The sequence below is a fragment of the Notothenia rossii genome (assembly GCF_949606895.1).
Source record: "Notothenia rossii genome assembly, chromosome: 2".
NCBI lineage: Eukaryota > Metazoa > Chordata > Actinopteri > Perciformes > Nototheniidae > Notothenia > Notothenia rossii.
Window position 1 is genome coordinate 62,743,025 of NC_136904.1, and position 8,314 is coordinate 62,751,338.

At 41.7% G+C, this 8,314-nt stretch overlaps 1 long non-coding RNA gene across 1 annotated transcript in view; it reads left to right on the plus strand.

Annotated features, from left to right (window-relative positions):
- LOC307028307 overlaps positions 1–8,314 on the plus strand; it is a 378,320-nt gene that overhangs the window by 65,871 nt on the left and 304,135 nt on the right. The window lies entirely within an intron of this gene.

An 8,314-nucleotide genomic window follows, 5' to 3' on the forward strand; every position in this document is an offset into this window, starting at 1 on the left:
AATGCCATTATTTACCTGCTGCAGCGTGCTCACTCATACCTGGATGGATCGGGTTGCACTGTGAGAATCACCTTTTTTTATTTCTCCAGCGCATTCAACACGATCCAGCCACGGCCTGTGACAAGCTGCAGGCTATGAGGGTAAACTCGTCCTCCATCTCCTGGATTACCAACTACCTCACGGACAGACCACAGTACGTTCGGCTGGGCAGTGTGCTTTCTGATGTGGTGGTTGGTAGTATAGGAGCCCCACAGGGGACTGTGCTGTCTCCTTTCCTGTTCACGTTATACACCTCTGACTTTCAATACAACTCTGGGTCATGCCACCTGCAGAAGTTTTCGGATGACTCTGCAGTGGTAGGGTGTATAAGGGATGGGAGGAGGAGTACAGAGCGCTGGTGGGTGATTTTGTAGAGTGGACTGGAAGAAATCCTCTGCTTCTGAATGTGGCAAAGACCAGAGAGATGGTCATTGATTTCAGGAGGAAGAGGACGTCTCCTCAGCCCCTGTGCATTCTAGGAGAGGATGTGGCTGTTGTGGAGGACTACAAGTACCTGGGAGTGCACTTAGGCAATGGGCTGAACTGGAGGATCAACACTGATGCTGTGTACAAGAAGGGGATGAGCAGACTCTATTTTCTGAGGAAGGTAAGATCCTTCCACGTGTGGAGCAAGATGCTGGAGATCTTCTCGTCTGTTGTGGCCAGTGCACTCTTCTTTGCTGCGGTCTGCTGGGGGGGCAGCATAAGAGCCGGTGACAGCAGCAGGATCAATAAACTGATCAGGAAAGCTGGGTCTGTCATCGGCATCAAGCTGGACCCCTTTGAAGCTGTGGTGGAGAGGAGGACACTGAACAGCCATCCATGATGGATAACCCCACCCATCCTCTCCACCTGCAGCTGGACAGTCAACGGAGCTCCTTCTACAACGGACTGCTGCAGCTCCGCTGTCTCGAGGACCGATACAGGAACACATTCCCGCCCACTGCAATAACTCTGTACAATAAATCACCTCTGGCTAGAAGAGAACTCTCTGCTCCATAGTTTCTCTTGGAATAAAACCTCGCTGTACATTTTACACATATATAATCTGTTCAATATTTAATATTCCATATTCCATATGTCATATATTTATGTATATATATATTTGTATATATAATATCTTGACAAATCCAACATGTATATTTTCTATTTTCTTTTCTTGTTTATTTCTAGTTTTGTTTTATTGTAAAATGCCTTGTCTTTTTTGCTGCTGCAACAAAAACAATTTCCCAAATTGGGATCAATAAAGTACCATCTTATCTTATCTTATGAGTTCAGACGGGGGTCAACAAAGGGTCTAGGGCTACTTTACTTTACCCATTATCTCATTACCTATAATCTAACTTTCCCATGGTATCCGGTTATGTAGATTATGTATTGTGGATATATTTTGGATCATTGTTTTTGCGGTGTCCATTGGGTCCACTGAAAGGAATAGTTCAGTTCAAGGCCGTGCTGACTGTTTCAATCACAGCATTAGTCATTTGATGAAATGCCTGAGAGGCCCAGGTTTACATTTACCTGACAAGGACATTTGAGGCTGTAAGAATAATGACAGTTCATTCTCTGATAAGCAAAGGTGGAATTGTCAATTATACTAAATGACTTAGTTGGTAAGTCCCTTCAGAGCCTCCTTGGTTTGTTATATTGTGAATATGGCTTTATAAGAAGAAGAAAAAGATAACCCATTATGAATACGCAAAGGAAAATGAAGGCACAAGGGACTAGTGCCTTGCTCAAGGATGCCTCGGCAGTGTCCAGAAGGTGAACTGACACCTCTCCACAATCTGTATTTTTGGTCCGAAGGTAATTTGAAGAGAAAGAGGGCAACATGGATGGTTGGGTCAACAAAACATCTGGATCAAACCAATGTCTCCAGTCTGATAAAATACTCATTCCTACCATGTTCTTTTCCCAATCTTATATTAACCTTAATCGAGTTAGACCGAAATCTCAGATACAACAATACTTTTGTAACAATGTATTAAATGTTGTACATCTTGTTGTCGTGACTCTAAAAAAGAGGTGAATTCAATAATTGTAGCATTTGCGGATGTCTTAGAGTAGAGTAACTTTTCTCATTATGTCCAGTCCCTGCCATTTGTTTCAATCCATTTTACAGAAAAGCTGAGTTACAAATTCATTTGAAGGGAAATGAACTCCATTAAATGACAAAAATAAGAGTTTAGAATTGTAAAGAGTTGAATAGTGAGGTGTGTGTGTGTATAATAATCGCTGCATTGATATAACTGAGTGAGACAATAGAGATACTGATATGAGTTAGTACCGTGGTACGTGTTGAGCCACTTCCTGCAGTAGATCTCACAGGAGTCACTGTGTTGACTTCAGTTACTACCAAATCACTGGGGAGTGCTCCTCCTTGTGCAGTTTCACTATGTCAGACACATGTCGTATGACTAAATCTGACACCAGAGGAAGAGGGAGGATGATTTGGGGTTGTGGGAGGAGGATGGAGAAAAATAAATGGCAGACTGGGAATAGGTAGGGCCCGATGAAGAGGCATGGGGAGAAGATTAAGTGATTTCAAAGCTTCTTTTTTTGTTCCTTTTTTCAAAACGAAACACTGAGCTGCAGCAGCTAATACCTTCCATTCATCCTCACAAAGGAGAGGGGTGGGACTTTCTGCCTGTAGAACAGCACAGTGAGTGTGTGTGTGTGCGGTTGTTCTCCCATTAGCCGAAGGTGTTGGCTATATTTACACACCTCTGTGGCATTTCACCACCCAAAACTTCATGACGGTGGTGTTAGGCATATTATACTGAAACTGAAACCCTGTTTGGTAGGTAGGGATTGTAGGCCTATGTGTACGTAACAGATATTTAACCAACTAAAATATGGACTGTTGTACATTGACCGAGGAATGCATTTTAAATTGTTGTTAATTATGGTTAGGGTTAGGGGTGTCTTTGAACAGGATGTAGTATTTGTAAAATGGCGTCTTTTATATGGGTCTATTTTACAAAATGTCAAACGTTGCAAATTACAATGTTTTGTCATTCAGAATGACATTTTCCTAGCTCCAAACTCCCAATGTCCTCAAACGAAGTACCTTCTAATCTTCAGAGTACTAGCTTGTTACTATTTCTACAATGTGTAAACAATATCAAACTATAAATGCTATTAAATAGAAATAAATACGTTTTCAACAATAACATTTAATAATGTTTTGTCCACCTTTATCTGGGGATCAGCAATAGGAGGACCTGGTTGAGGTGACTAACATAATCTTTTACACCCAGAAGGGTTTTTGCTACCGAGGAATGCCACAACAAAGTGTCAACAAACTAGAACAATGGGTCTTAAGTTCAGCAGGGTGAAATATAAGGTGAACCATGAACGAATAATGCTCCCATATTCCTGGATGAGTCACGCAGCAGGAATCAAGTTTCTGTGAGGATTATCTTATTATTGTAAGATGTTGTTCCACCCATATGACTTATTTGTTTACTGCCTCTCCCCGAGTGAGAAACTAGGATGGAATTCCACAGTCACATGACACAACAGTATGCATGACAGGGTTATTCATTTATTCAATGGAGATAATGTGAGCAGAGGACACCAATGTTAATTCTTCCCGTGAATAGAGTGGTGCATGAATCAATCCTTACTTACCACTTCCAGTTCCCTTGTCTCGGAGTCAGTGTTTTTTTTTACGTGTTTTTGGTTAGAAGCCTGAAATAAGATCTGTGGCTAACACAAGCTTAGGAGACTTCCAAGTTTTGTTCTACGACATAAAATATGCCAGTAAATACCCCACTGGTGATGTGTCATAGAAACAGTGGTTGCTAACAAGTGACTAAATAAACTACTAGAAAACATCTCGCCGAACATCAGCTGCATTTAGCTTAGTGATGTAGTTTGTTTTACATTAGCTTTAGATTTTTTATGTGTTAACAATCACAAATTGGTGTTAATATGTGGATATTATCCGGCTGAGAAAAACGTGTAAGTGTCATAAACCTGTGTTGGCTATACTGAAATCCAATGAAGAATTCCCATTGCTTTTTGCGAGGGAGCAGGAATGCATCATCGTTGCGCCACTCTACGCTGCAGAGACACATCAGCTGGGATCACACAGGCATTTTATTTTCATTGATCAACATGATTGATTTAAATGCCAACACAGGTGTAAGTTCCAAGCACCTCTACACACATTGCCACCAACTCAAGTCCCAGCACCTGTTTTCCTCCCCAAAAGAATCATGGTTAACACAGGAAGCTCCCGGACATTTAAAACACCGGCCCTCTGGTTCTGAACAATGTTAAATAACAGACATGTGGAGAGAGGTTAAGGGCCTAAAATCCTTACTACTCCCCGGTGATAAACCCTTCAGCTTCCTCAAAAAACGAAAAAACCCATTAAGCACCCGCAACGCCTCGTCGCCTCTCAACAGCTCTCCGCCCGTCCAAGGCATGAAAGCGAGGGAGATAAAACGGAAACGTTAAATAGGAAAAACATCTGAAAGTTTCCCCCCCACCCTCCCTGCTTTTTCCTATTCCTCATCAAAGTGTGTGAGTGAGATGCGAAGAGATGACAGACCACCATGAGAGAGCGAGAGATGGGAGCCTCACAATTTGTTTTCTCTTTTTGTTTCCTGCTTTTTTTTCATCTTGGCTTCGCAGGCGGCTTTTTTCCCCTGATAAACAGGAGCAGAAAGAGCTGAGATGCAGTGCCATGAAGACATTTTCATTTTCAGCTGCAGCCTCATAAACACAGGGCTGTGAAGACAATGTGGTTAGAAATGAAGAATATATAGCCAGTGGCTTTAATATCTCTAATACGTGTGATGTGGCAAAGAATAGAGCGGGGAATTGGATAATGATGAAAAAGAAGAAAAAAGATGGTGGGTGCTTTTCTACTCTGAGAACCGTGCTCCATTAGGCATTTTTAACTGCAGGTTTTAGCCATAATGCTTTTTCTCAGGACTAACAAGGTTGCTTTTTTCAGTTTTGGAGGTGCTTAAATGTCAGTGAGGTTGCTGAAATAACAAAAAGACCTGCAATGCAGTAAACCAAAATGGGAGGCAGGTGTAGAGTAAACCACAGAAAAGCTTACCGGAGTTTAACACTTTGGGAAATGCACATTTGATTTCTGGCAGAGAATTAGATGAGAAGTCCGAAAACTAACCAACCATATACTATATAAAACAAATGTCAATATGAAGATACAGCTAGCCACCATTTGGCTTAGCTTAGCAGATACACTGAAAACTTAGTAGAAGCAATACGTAAAATATTGTTGGAGTGAAACAAACAAGATCTTCGAAGGCCAAACCTTGAAAAATAGTATTGCACGGGTTCTCTTGAGAGCATTGAATTAAAAATATATAAGCTTTGTGGCAATCAGATGTCCCAAATGAATGGTTACAGCCACATTAGCAGTGGAGTGGTCTGGACAAAAAACAGTGAATATGTTAGCCAGTACGTTTGATGAGCCTCTTCTGGTACAACCATTAGCAAGGTTTCCATCTCAAGTTAAGTGGTTCAATGTTTCTCCGAAAGCAAAAACAGACCCAATGAGCTAGTGTTGATGCTATAATAAAGCCCTGATCTAGATTTGGTCAGGACCGCTGGCTGGCTGGATGCTTGGCCGTCACTACTATAATCTTGCCTGTTGCTCTATTTCCTGGCGTGCAGACTGTATGGCTGTACAGAGAGTTCTGGTGGTGAGCTGATGGGCTGCAAGAGCTGATTTGGTGGCTAACTGGCACTAGCTAGCTATAGTAGAAGGGAAGCCTGCAGTGTCTGCCTGGCTGTATCCTCTCTCTCACTGGCAGCAGGGCTGGTTATACAGGCTGGTTGCCTGGATATATTGGCTGATTACTCACATGCCAGCTTAGTGACAACTTGGCTGTGCTGGTTCTGTCTCAGAGAGCAACCATCATCCCAATGATAGGGAACAGGATCCCTTAATCACTGCCTCCATATTACATCAACAAAGAGTAATGAGTCCATTACTGTCGTAAGACTGCGTTAAGCCTTGTGTTGTACAATGCATGGTCGGAGCTGTGAGGACACTTCCTTTTGTCTGAGGCAAGACACCTTAGTGTCAATTAAGAAGCTTAAAGAGTATTGATTGTAATACATATGTTATGGTGGTGGGTTATTTTGGAGACATTTTCATGGAAAGACTGTGGTAGAAACTCTTGCTCTGCACATTCACAAATCTGAAAACCTTACATTGTCGAGGCTTTGTCTTTTCTATCACACTTGAAAGCAAGTCAATAACAAAGGCCCCTAGGTGGACTCAACCCGGGGATTTGGTTCATTTTGAACTTTGAGGCTCTCATGGCTCCCCACACCAGCGCCTCTTGGAGTGTGATTAGTGCTGCTGTTTTGCGTTGTTTCATCAATGACAAATAGTTATCTTTTCCATTCTTCCTAGAGGGCAATGCTCATCTTCACCTACATTCAACACATGACAGAAATGGAATGGACACAATCTCTTAAATCCCCTATCAATTATTTAAAATGTATAAAGATTCCAAAACTAATTTCACTGTGAAGCGAGGTAGCAAAACCATTTCAGGATGAGACATTGAGTATTAAGGATTTGGGTATTTACCCAAAACATTTGGACATGAAATTAAAATGGGAAGTGTCGGATACAATGATTAGGAGGCTTGATGGCATTTTAGAAATATAAGTAATCTCCACCGTGCTTGTCCCATTATTTTTCAAACCTGTCTCACTCAATTCCTCAACTTTTAAGAACGTTCATACTATATTACTGCAGTGTCCCATTAATGCTACAGCATGAGAGAGTTTTGACCATAGTTTGCTTTTTTAGTGCTGCGGACTGTTGCTGCGGAAGGTCCTTGTGTGACTCAATATGACATTGCCCCTTAGGTCAAAGGCAGCACCATAAGAAGATGCTTCCCAGCTTCATATGGAAGTATTTATCTGACCTCAACCATCCAACACCTTTAGGATGAACTAGAACTCTAACTGTGAGTCAGACCGTATCACCAGCATCCATGTCGCCCCTCACTATCGCTTTCGATGCTGAAAGGGAGAAAATCCTTGCAGCATGTGGCGGGCAGACTGAACCCAGAAGAGTGGAGGCTATTAGAGCAGCACATTGGAGATCGTGGTTGTGTAACATGATAATACTGTCCACATTAAGAAGACCTGAATTTCCCCTCAGCGATTAGTAAAGGGATCTTATTCTAAGAATAAGATCCCTTATTCTTAGAATAAGATCCCTTTACTAATCGCTGAGGGGAAATCCAGGTCTTCACTCATGCTTTTTACAATCACACAAACAGGCCCCAAATCCACACATACAAAAAAAGGACCTATAGACATGTACCAAGGGTGTCAGAGCTAAGAAGCAGAAGACAGTGTTACGGTACCGGGAGCAGCTGGGTTCAGTGCTTTGCTCAAGGACACCTCAGTAGTGAGGAGTGAACTGCACTTCTCCGATTACCAGTCCACAATCTGTATTTTGTTCCGATCGGGCCTTGAACTGGCGACCCTTTGGTTCCCAAGCCATGTCCTTACAGACTACTATAGGGATTGTTATTACTGATATTTCTGTCCCTCTGTCCTGCAATCGACCCATCATAATATTAGGAGCAGCGCCTTGGAACTAGTGTTGCTCATGGGCACCTCCACAGTACTCGGTCATTCCGAGACTTGAACTGACAACCTTCAGGTTACCAGGCCAAGTCCTGGCTATGGACTGAGCCACTGTCAGCACTGTCGCTATAGGAGCCACAATTATGGATGTATTATTTGACTGTTTAAGTATGTGTAAAAATGATATAATATTGGAAATGGAAACTGAATATATAAGATAGTAAACACTATTAATTCATTGTTTTCAACTCTTGAAGTATAAATACCACACCCTTGTGACAATGAGCTGATTGAGGCTATGATTGTATCATCTGGTAATAAAGTCCTTAGGATGATTTTTTGGTGTCTTTTGGTTTGAAGCCACACGGTTTTTTGACCGCTGCGCTGCACGGAGTGAAAGTAAATACTAAACTAAAGTTGTCCTATATGTCTTTGACCACATAGTGTATTTTAATGAACAGAAAATGATTGTGCATGTTTTTGCATTTCAATTCTTATAATAGTAAAAGCTACAATGTGCCGATGTGATTTCAAATGTTCTCTGAAAACATCATGTGAATGACAGTCTGACATAAAGCAGTGGACTGTGTGAAATATATCCTCAGGAGTGATTCTGCTCCCAGATAAATAAGTAGATGAAACTGTCACATCAACTCCTGTACTGTCAAGCTGT